The sequence below is a fragment of a genome, unplaced genomic scaffold, assembly GCF_019419815.1.
Source record: "Pyrus x bretschneideri cultivar Hongxiangsu unplaced genomic scaffold, Pyrus_bretschneideri_v1 Contig5, whole genome shotgun sequence".
NCBI lineage: Eukaryota > Viridiplantae > Streptophyta > Magnoliopsida > Rosales > Rosaceae > Pyrus > Pyrus x bretschneideri.
Genome location: NW_025999787.1, coordinates 8,450,097 through 8,460,139, shown reverse-complemented (window position 1 = coordinate 8,460,139; position 10,043 = coordinate 8,450,097). Strand labels below are relative to the sequence as shown.

The 10,043-nt window shown below is 36.1% G+C and overlaps 1 pseudogene; it reads left to right on the top strand.

The window, feature by feature from the left end:
- Window positions 1-337: 337 nt before the first annotated feature.
- On the top strand, window positions 338-2,814 carry LOC103938940 (annotated as a pseudogene).
- Window positions 2,815-10,043: the final 7,229 nt, after the last annotated feature.

Below are 10,043 nucleotides of genomic sequence, written 5' to 3'. Positions count from 1 at the left end.
TTTTGGCATATTTTCCGTGCTAACATTATAAAACATTATGCCAAATACATGAGGTAACAGAGAGTCCATGAAGAATCCCACTTTCAGAGTCTCATTAGCATTTCTCTTTAACTAACTGAATAAGCCTAAGCACATATAAATATAGCCAACTTCTTAAATCAGAAATACCTAGAGTCGGAAGGGTTCAAAGGGTCTCTACTGTAAGTTGCTCTCCTTCAGTTTCTTTATATCTTGTACTTTAAATTTGGACATAGTTTAAATATCAAATAGTTTTAGTTAGGGTAAATTTATTTTCTTTTAAATTTTTTACTAAAAATTCTTAGTTGGTTGCAGAAAAATGGAAACTATTGTAACTGGAGACCAAGTTGATTTTGACCCAAGTGCCCCTCCACCGTTCAAGATTGCTGATATCAGAGATGCAATCCCCAACACTGCTGGGTAAAGAATCCATAGAGGTCTTTGAGTTATGTTGTTCGGGATTTTTTGGTCGGTTTTGTACTGCAGCCATAGCCAAATACTCAGACAGTTGGTATGTTTTGCCAATCTACTGGGTAACTGGGTTGCTCAAGGCTGTGTTTGTTATCGGACATGACTGTGGCCATGGAAGCTTCTCAGACTCTTGCTTGCTGAATAGTTTTGTGGGACACATTTCGCCCTCTTCCATTCTTGTACCTTATCATGGCTGGTGGGTCTTCGATATATTTCTTTGATCACGTCACCATGTTTGACATATTATATAATATGTTTATGTTGCAAATGATCATGTTTCTAACAGAAGATGGACGTGCTAGTGATGTTTACAATGCGTCTTATAAATTTGATTTCTTAAATTACGGTACTTTATCAACATTACTTCTTAATGTTGCAGGAGAATTAGCCACTGAACTCACCATCAGAACCATGGAAATGTTGAGAAAGATGAGTTGGGTTCCTGTACGTATTTTAGTTCTCTTGCTATGCAACTTCTGTTGATATTCAATATTTCAATTTCTTAACTTGGTTATTATTTATTTTAGATGACTGAGTCCCTCTACAAAAGTTTGGATAATAGCACAAAAACGTTGAGATTCACAATTCCTTTTCCGTTCCTCGCTTATCCTGTTTACCTGGTGAGAGTTATTTAAATTATGGGACTAATCTGTCTAGCTAGTCAAACAGTTTTGTTAAGGGTTTTATTACTTGATCATTAGTTGTTTAACTTTTACTTATTTTGTCCGCTAATGCAGTTTTATAGATCTCCTGGTAAAGAAGGATGTCATCTCACTTTCATCCAAGCAGTGGCCTATTCTCCCCAAATGAACGATTAGATGTTATAACTTCAACTGCTTCTGTTGTTCTAGTGGCTGCTTTGCTTTTTCATTTCTCCATTTTGCAGGGCCCTATTCAAATGCTTAAGTTATATTTTGTTCCTTATTGGGTGAGTTTGATTCTAAAAGTCTTGTTTAGTTGGTAATATAATACCTTAATATCGAATTAGGACTTTGTTTTCTGTAATTTGATCATGCACTATATTTTCACAAATTTTTGTGATGTGGTTGGACATTGTCACATACTTGCATCACCATGGTTACGAGACAAAGCTCCCTTGGTATCGCGGCAAGGTAAAAATATTCTGTTTATACTGTCAGTAGATGTGTTTTACATCGTGTTTATGTGCATAACAATTGTTTATTAAGATGCTGACATTATTTTATTTTATTTTTGGTGCAGGAATGGAGTTACTTGCAAGGAGGCCTTACAACCGTTGATCGTGATTAATAACAGAAATGTTTAGTAATAACAGAAATGTCACATGGCACTATTTCAGTAGTGGAGTTTGTTAGTATTGTTAGAAGGGTATTATTGTAATTAGGATATATGGCTATATAAGGGATTGTATAGCTATTATTTCATTAAGTTCATTTGTATACATTTTCTTCATTCAATCAGTACAATCTCTCTGATTTTCTCTCTATCATCTTCCTCTTCCTCTGTACCAACTTTATCTTTTGCAATGTAGTTTACAGTGATTACGGAATGTTTAACAAGATACATCATGATATTGGTACCCATGTTATACACCATCTGTTTTCTCAAATTCCACATTATCACCTGGAAGAAGCAGTAAGTGATCCCTAGCTATCACTTGATGAACTAGCTTATTGATTTTGTGTCTTTGCAGTTGTTCTGTAACATTTGGTTTACATGCATACCTACATCTTTTGCAGACGAAGGCAGCTAAGCCGATTCTAGGGAAGTATTATCGTGAGCCCAAACAATCAGGGCCAATTCCGTTTCACCTGCTCAAGATCTTAGCAGCCTCAATGAAGATAACTATGTCAGTGACCATGGAGGAATTGTTTTCTATCAGACAGATCCTCAGCGTCTTAAATATTTCAAGAATAAGTCTAATTAATCATTTTGGGATATAATATGTTGTGGAGAAATGAAGGCAATGCCTAGTTGTTGAGTGTTGTTTTAAGTTTCTGCATTATCATATTTTTATAAATATATATTATGAAGTTTCTGCATAATTATTCTATTTGAGGCTCTAATTTTGTCACTGAATTTTGAAATTAAGCTTTTTAGACATGAATACATGAAAAATAATTTTGTCGTTTCCTTGTCTACGAGGAAATGGATTCAAACCCTAATTAAAAGGGTTGTGCAAACTTCTCTAACAAATTAACCTAATGAGTAATTGATGCAATGTTAACCAATTGTGATGGAAGTAGCATAGTCACAATCACTACTTAACCAATTTGTTTCCATTTTTAAATTAATAGATAACTTTCATTTTAATTCCTAAAAAATATCATTTTTTAGATAATATTTGGAAAAGCGTTTCTATTCATGACATCATGTTATCAATAGCAAATCAAAGGGTTTTTGTGTGAGCATGCAATGGCTGCGTTTATAAGGATGACGAGAATCCTTATAACTATATTGAAGATTTCTACATTGCTGAATACTACAAGCATTCTAACGCCTTCCTAATATATCCAATTCCAAAAATTGGCAGGCCTGATATTGATGGAGTTGAAGAAATTGGAGTGGAACCACCATTGACCCAAAAAATTTGGGAGGCCAAAGTTTGAGAGGATGAAATCTTTTGGCGAAACATAACTAATGTGTAAGACCTAATGATTTGACGAATCATAACTAACATATAAGGCCTAACGATTTGAAATCATACCGTAGCTAATGTATGAGGCCTAACGAATCATAACTCTTGTGCCCACATATTCGACGAAGTAATACTGTTGAAACCATCGGACTTAATGAACTAAAACATAAAAATACAAACCATACCAAATTGTTGTACCGAATCAATTGAACCTAATGTATAAGGCCTAACGACTTGACGAGTCATAACTAATGTATAAGGCCCAAATATTTGACGAATCATAGCTAATGTATAAGGCCTAACGATTTGAAATCAAATCGTACCTAATTAACTTACCTTATCTCACTAAGTAGGGTCAGCTATATGAATCCTTGAACACCATTGCGCTCGATTTTGTGTCAAGTCATCGTTAGCTCCAAGTACTCTGTATCTTTTCTTATAGTCCCTTTCAAAGTTTTCCTAGGTCTTCCTCTACCCTTTTTCCCCTAAGCCTCCGTCTCATAGTCACATCTTCTAACAGAAGCATCTGTAGGTCTTTGGTTCTTGTTTCCAAACCATCTTAATTGATTTTCTCTCATTGTATCTTCAAGTGTGGCCACTTCTAATTTACCTCAGATATCCTCATTCTTAATCATATCCTTTCTTACTTGCCCACATATTCGACGAAGCAATAATGCTGAAATTATTGCACCTAATGGACTAAAACATAAAAAATACAAGCCATACCAAATTAACCCTACTGAATCTCTTGGATCTCAACTATATAACGTACCTAATTGAAATCAAACCCTAATTAACCGTACCGAAACTATCGAACCTAAACTAGTACGTACCTAATTATTATTTACAACACATAACCAAACATACCGAATCAAGCAAACCTAACCGTCCTTACCTAAATGTAAACAGAACCAAACAAAGCAAAATCCCCACATAGGCATTTCAACAAACACATGGTATGCATTGTAAAGTAATCATGTCTTGCTAAGACAAATCTTAGATGTAAATTAGTGCATTTTCCACACAATATCGTTATGAGAGCTTTCATAAGTATGACAATGAAACCGGTTATACAATATTCCAAATTTGAATAAATATCAAGAACATAAAAAAAAGGGTTAATCTTAGTTTACCACCCTGAAGTTTCTTAGTTTTCAATATTTGATACATAAAGTTTTTTTCATCCTAGAGTGGTACCTAAAGTCATAATTTTGGGACACTTTCATACATCCGTCAAGGTTAATGTTAAATCAACCGTTAACTGGTGATGTGGCACCCACGTGGACAATGATTGGACGCCACATGTCAATAAGGATCTATTAAAAATTTGGAAAAACAAAAATGGGTGTCTTCTTCCTCAACCCCCCGACCCTCCCTCCCTTCTCTCTCCCTTCTCTCATCTGCACCCACCCAACCTCTGTACATCCATCTTTCCCTCACCCTACCCCCCCACCCCCCCGACCCTCCATCCCTTCTCTCCTCTGCACCCACCTAACCTTCATTTCCTCTTCGACTCCCCACACTTGTTCACGGGTAATGGACACCGCCGCCACACCCCACCCCTCGACCCTTCCTCCCTTCTCCCTCTTTTCTCTCTTCTGCACCCACCTAACCCTCATCTCCTATTCGATTCCCCGCATTGGTTCACGGGTAACGAACACTGCCGTCGGCGGTATAGTGTCGGAATCGTTCAATGAAGGGAATAGCTCATTGCGGAGGAAAGGATTCAGGAGGTCTAGTATGGACGGCGACGAGGTCATAAACCTCTTGCACCACTTGGATCCGATCAAGGTTGAGCTCAATCGGCTCGAGAATGAAGTCAAAGATGCGAATGCGGCTCGATCCGCTACTTTTCTCTAGATTTGCGGTCAATTTTCTCGAGATTTACCGTCAAATCTGGTAGGTGGGGCACGCTCCTTCGAGCTCACGAGATCGTCGAAGAGGATGAGGGTTTAGTGGGTGGAGTCGAAGAGGAAGGGGGAAGGATAGATGTGCAGAGATTGGGTAGGTGCAGAGGGGAGAATGGAGGGATAAGGGAGGGGGGTCGGGGGTTTGAGGAAGAAGACACCTTTTTTTTAAATTTTTTTAATTTTTAATGTTTATTATTTTTATTTTTTTAATATCCATGTGGGGCCTATATTGACATGTGGCGCCTAGTCATTGTCCACGTGGACGCCATGTCACCAGTTAACGACTGATTTAATAACAATCTTGACGGATGTAAGAAAGTGTCCCAAAATTATAATTTTAGGCACCACTCTGGAATGAAAAAAAACTATGTATCAAATGTTGAAAATTAAAAACTTCAGGGTAGTAAATTAAGATTAACCCTAAAAAAAATTGATGAGCGGGGTTTTCAAAAAATAACTTCAAATCGAAGCTTACAAGTGATTTGTGGGTTCTGACGAAGTCAACAAATCGATTAAGCCGAACAATAGTTTTCCCTTTAATCGTAGCTTCAAACAGATTTTCAAATAACCCCATTCCAGAAGGTAGTAACAACTAAAATATTGATTAATGAGAGTATCATACCAAAAGGTACATGGTTGCCTATTTGAAAATTTGAAAATTTTCGTTGATTACAGGTACAATTGAATGTTTGCTTTCACGTTCACGTCTTTTCATTTTTAGGTGATAATGAATTTACCATTATGTTTCTGAAACTTTGACAGTGGATGTCATTATAGAAAACGAAGATGAGATTCATGTAAATGGTAACAAAATCTGTGATATTGTTATAAGTGACATGCTGTGGTACATTAAAAAAAAAAGATTTTTTTTTAATATATATAGAAAACCTTCTAGGTTATATTCTAAGAATCATCTTATTTGAGCCCTTATCTCCAAAAGCCCCTTAAATTAATCAAGTCAAGTCAATTGATTTGAGCGACTCGACTTGATTAATTTAAAAATCGAAACAAATTGGTTAAGTAGTGATTGTGACTATGCCACTAATCTTTCAATATTCTCTCCTATATGGTTTAGGGTTTAACATTAGTAAACTTAAAATCAATTATCTATTATAAAACCTAATTGCTTAATATATAGTATGATCTTGTTCAGTTGTTCTGAACGGTTGCTACAATGTGAAGCCACCATCACATAATATAATCTTGCAGGGAGAAATATTTCTACGTACATCATATTACGTATAAGTATGAAACCAAAAGCAATCCATCAATAATTCCAGAAAAGCAACAAATCATTATATCTCAACCATGGCATAAGAAAATCAAGTGCTCATCAATCTATGCTAACACACGAGTTCATGCAGAGAAATTCTGGCATGAACATGACTGGGTGTAATCATAATATATGCTCTAATACCACAATCACGTGAAAACTGGCGCTAGGCGCATCACATGCGAGTCCTAGTTGCCTATTGCAACCTAGGACATGATTGATATCTACAATGGATCCAAGGTGAGTGTGCAGTGCGATGTGAACATGCACATGAAACCTGCCCCTGGCCCGGGGCGAGTACTACACCAGTGCAAGTATCCATGATGAGCAAGTAAAACGTATATGAGCATGCCATGACAATTTATAAATCTCAACAATATAATAGCACTTCTAGAATGAAATAAAACATGGCATGATAAGCATAATATTAATCCAAAAACATTTATGGAAACCATAAAACTTTATATATATATATATAGTGTGTGTGTGTGTGTGTGTATATATATATATATAAACAAATGCCCACTCACTGATACGTAGTCGAATCGTAGCCTCCTAGCCTTGCTTGACCTCGTACCTCCTCGGGATAATTCTCTCCTATATGTGAAACAACTATAGTAATTAATTAATTAAAACATACATGAAAAGGCTAGGAAATTCCCCAATAGTTTTGTCGAGGGTTTAAATATACAAAAACATTCTACGCGATGTTACGGACCTGTACACATCAACCACGTGCCGCCACGAAGCGGCACGCGCCCTTACAAGCCTCCACGTGCCGCCAGTTTACAGCCACACGCATGCCATGCACAGGTCACACGGCTACAAGCGGTGGCAAGTCCGTAGGGAATATTTCATTAAGTCTAACGACATTACCTTAACATCGTTAGTAACGGTGTGAAAATATTCCGTCAACTTTAATGATATTCTCCTTCTTCTCCAATTTTTCAATCACCATCGTCGTCGTCTGGTGTGCCGGAATCTGGAAAATTTTGCCAGATTATCGTTAAAACTTTAAAACTTCATATTTTTCTCATTTCTCAACCATTTTCGTTGTACTTTATATGGAAATGAAGCTTGGGAAGAGAAGAACAAGTTTGTATCTTTCGAAAGTCCAAAAAAGTGGATGGAAATAGACTGAAAATGGTTCAAATGTCTCGGCCCTATTCCAACATCCCAAATCCGCATGTCTACACGTTGGCTTCATTTCAAATGTAGGCTAAGGACGTCGGGGAGTTTTGTAGTTGTTTCTAAACCTTCCAAAACCTTGTAACTCAAACGAAAAGTCACTGGAGAAACATGATCTGAGTCGGAGCTCCGAGTTGGGAATTCAATACTCGTTCGTTTTCGAATCAATGGTGGTGGTTTAAAGTTCGATCTATGATGTTTGATGATGATCTTTGTTGTTGCAGAGAGAATAGAGGTATGGTGAGAGAGAAAAGAAGAAGAGAGATAGGGAGAGTTTCTGATTGGACAAGAGATAGGGTTTCTAATTGGGTAGAAAATAGGGAGAAAGGTGGTTGGTTGGCGTGGTAAGTGAGGGACCGGTTTTTAAAGTGGGAAAGGGTCCAAATTTACACAATTTAAAAATACAAAATATCTAGCTCACCCTATCCAAAACACTGTTCACTAACACTGATTAATTCGCACACGCGTGTACAATTTTACCTGTTGTTAGCGTAGTTTTACCCGTTGTTAGCGTAGTTTAATTAAGCGTAACTTCTTCATTACAAATCCGATTCGGATCTAGCTCGCACTCACACGTTCGTAATAACGAGTACTATTTAATTATGATAATAGGAAAAATAATTTAAAAGCCGAACAATAAAAGTCCAAATCGGATTATGCTTTGCCAAAAAGGGCATAATCGTCATTTTACATACTTGGAAAGGAAATTACATGAAAAATTAGGGACAAATTGTCATAGTTATTAAGGTTTAGATTGCAAGCCTTCTCTAGTCAGTAATCTAGTACCTTAAAAACCGAACTAGGGTTTTGTTTATACTTTATATGTCAGTTTAATTTTATCATGCACACAAATTTTTTTACAGATTTTTGTAATGTGGTTGGACAATATTGTCACATGCATCACCATGGTTACAAAAGGAAATCTCCCTTGGTATCGTTGCAAGATGACCGTGTTTAGCATTGTTCTTATGTACATAACAACGATACTAGCGTTTACCACATTAGTTTGCACCTTGAAGAAGCCGTAAGTGATCCCTATTACACCAACCTGTGTTACGTGAGTGTTAATTCAAGTTTTTCATAAATAAAAAAAAAAAGGATAATTTTTTATTTTCACGAAATATTTTTCGCGAGCATTAAAGAAATCTTTACAATGTATTCGGAAGCGAATTTACAAATGATTGAGCAACAAGTGTATATTTAGTAGAATATGTAAGTCGAGAAATGAAAAATATAGAGATGTTAAAATGTATACTTAGTGTATATTTTTTTAATTTTATTTTAAATTATATATGTTAAAATCACCTGTAGGTGAGTCTAAAACAAAAAATAACAAAATTTCTTTCACCCTCTTTTGACTGACAAAGAGGTTTCTATTGATATGTTAGATAAAAAAAAAATTAACAAAAAAAAGGTTCAAATATCTTTAAATTTAGGTTTTAAATCATTGATTAAAATTGTTTAAATACGAATTATAATAGATTTTTCACGAAAAAAAATATCTTTTGAAGAACATGAATATGATAGTTTGTTGTAGTGGTAAGAGAAATAAAAGAAAAATTAACAAAAATGATTCAAATTCTTGGGGTGCCAGAAAGTCAAGTTCTTCAGAATATATTTTTTCGTACGTGGAGCCTGACTCTTTTTCTAAGCACCCAAGAGTTTGCCAAGTTCTACGTGCACGAAGTCCGCCATGTCTTGTGTCTGGGTTCACCTTGTTCTGCATGTGAGGTGTCCGCATCGTTTTGCTTGCCAGAAGCCCACCCCTAGTTGTGTCCATGAAGCCCGCGTCATTTTGGTGTGCATCGAGCCCACTTAACACAACGTGTGTGGCGTACACCGAGTCGTTTGCCTTGTTTTGCGTGCCAGAAGCCCGCCAAGTTTTCTGTGAGCGAAGCCCGCCTTGTTTTGCATGCCATGGTTCACCTCGTTCTGCGTGAGTTGAGTCTGCCTCGTTTTGCGTGTGCCGAGTCCGCGTAAGACCCATATTTTTTTTACAAAAATGCGAACTTTTTTTTTTTTCGCAAGATATTTTTCCTAAGCATTAAGTTAAACTTTTGAAGGAATTTGGAAGCAGTTTTACTGTTTATTGAGCAACAATTGGATATTTAGCATAATATTTAAGCCGAAAAATAAATTAATAAGTGAAAAATATAGTAGTGAGACCCATAACATTGTCCAATAGGGTTCTACATTCAAGAATCTCAACGGAAAGTCTCACCTTAATTTCCAAAACTTCACAGTGAGGCGAAGGTGAAAATAAATAGATTAAATGGTGATTTATGTACGAATTTGCAAAACCAATTGATAACCATGACTGTGTATAATTAACTTTGTGTTGCTTAACACTATGTTTGGATGAGGGAAATAAATTTGGAATTTAGGTAAAAATCAGAATTTATAAATTGACATGCACCAATTCCCTTGTTTGGATTCATAAACATAGAAATTTAGAATTTCCGCATGGAAAAAAACTTGGGATTTGGAACTTTCAATTCCCAAGTTTAAATTTAATGTAAATAGATGTTATTTCCCAATTTCTATGATTTAGAGTTTAAAAATAACA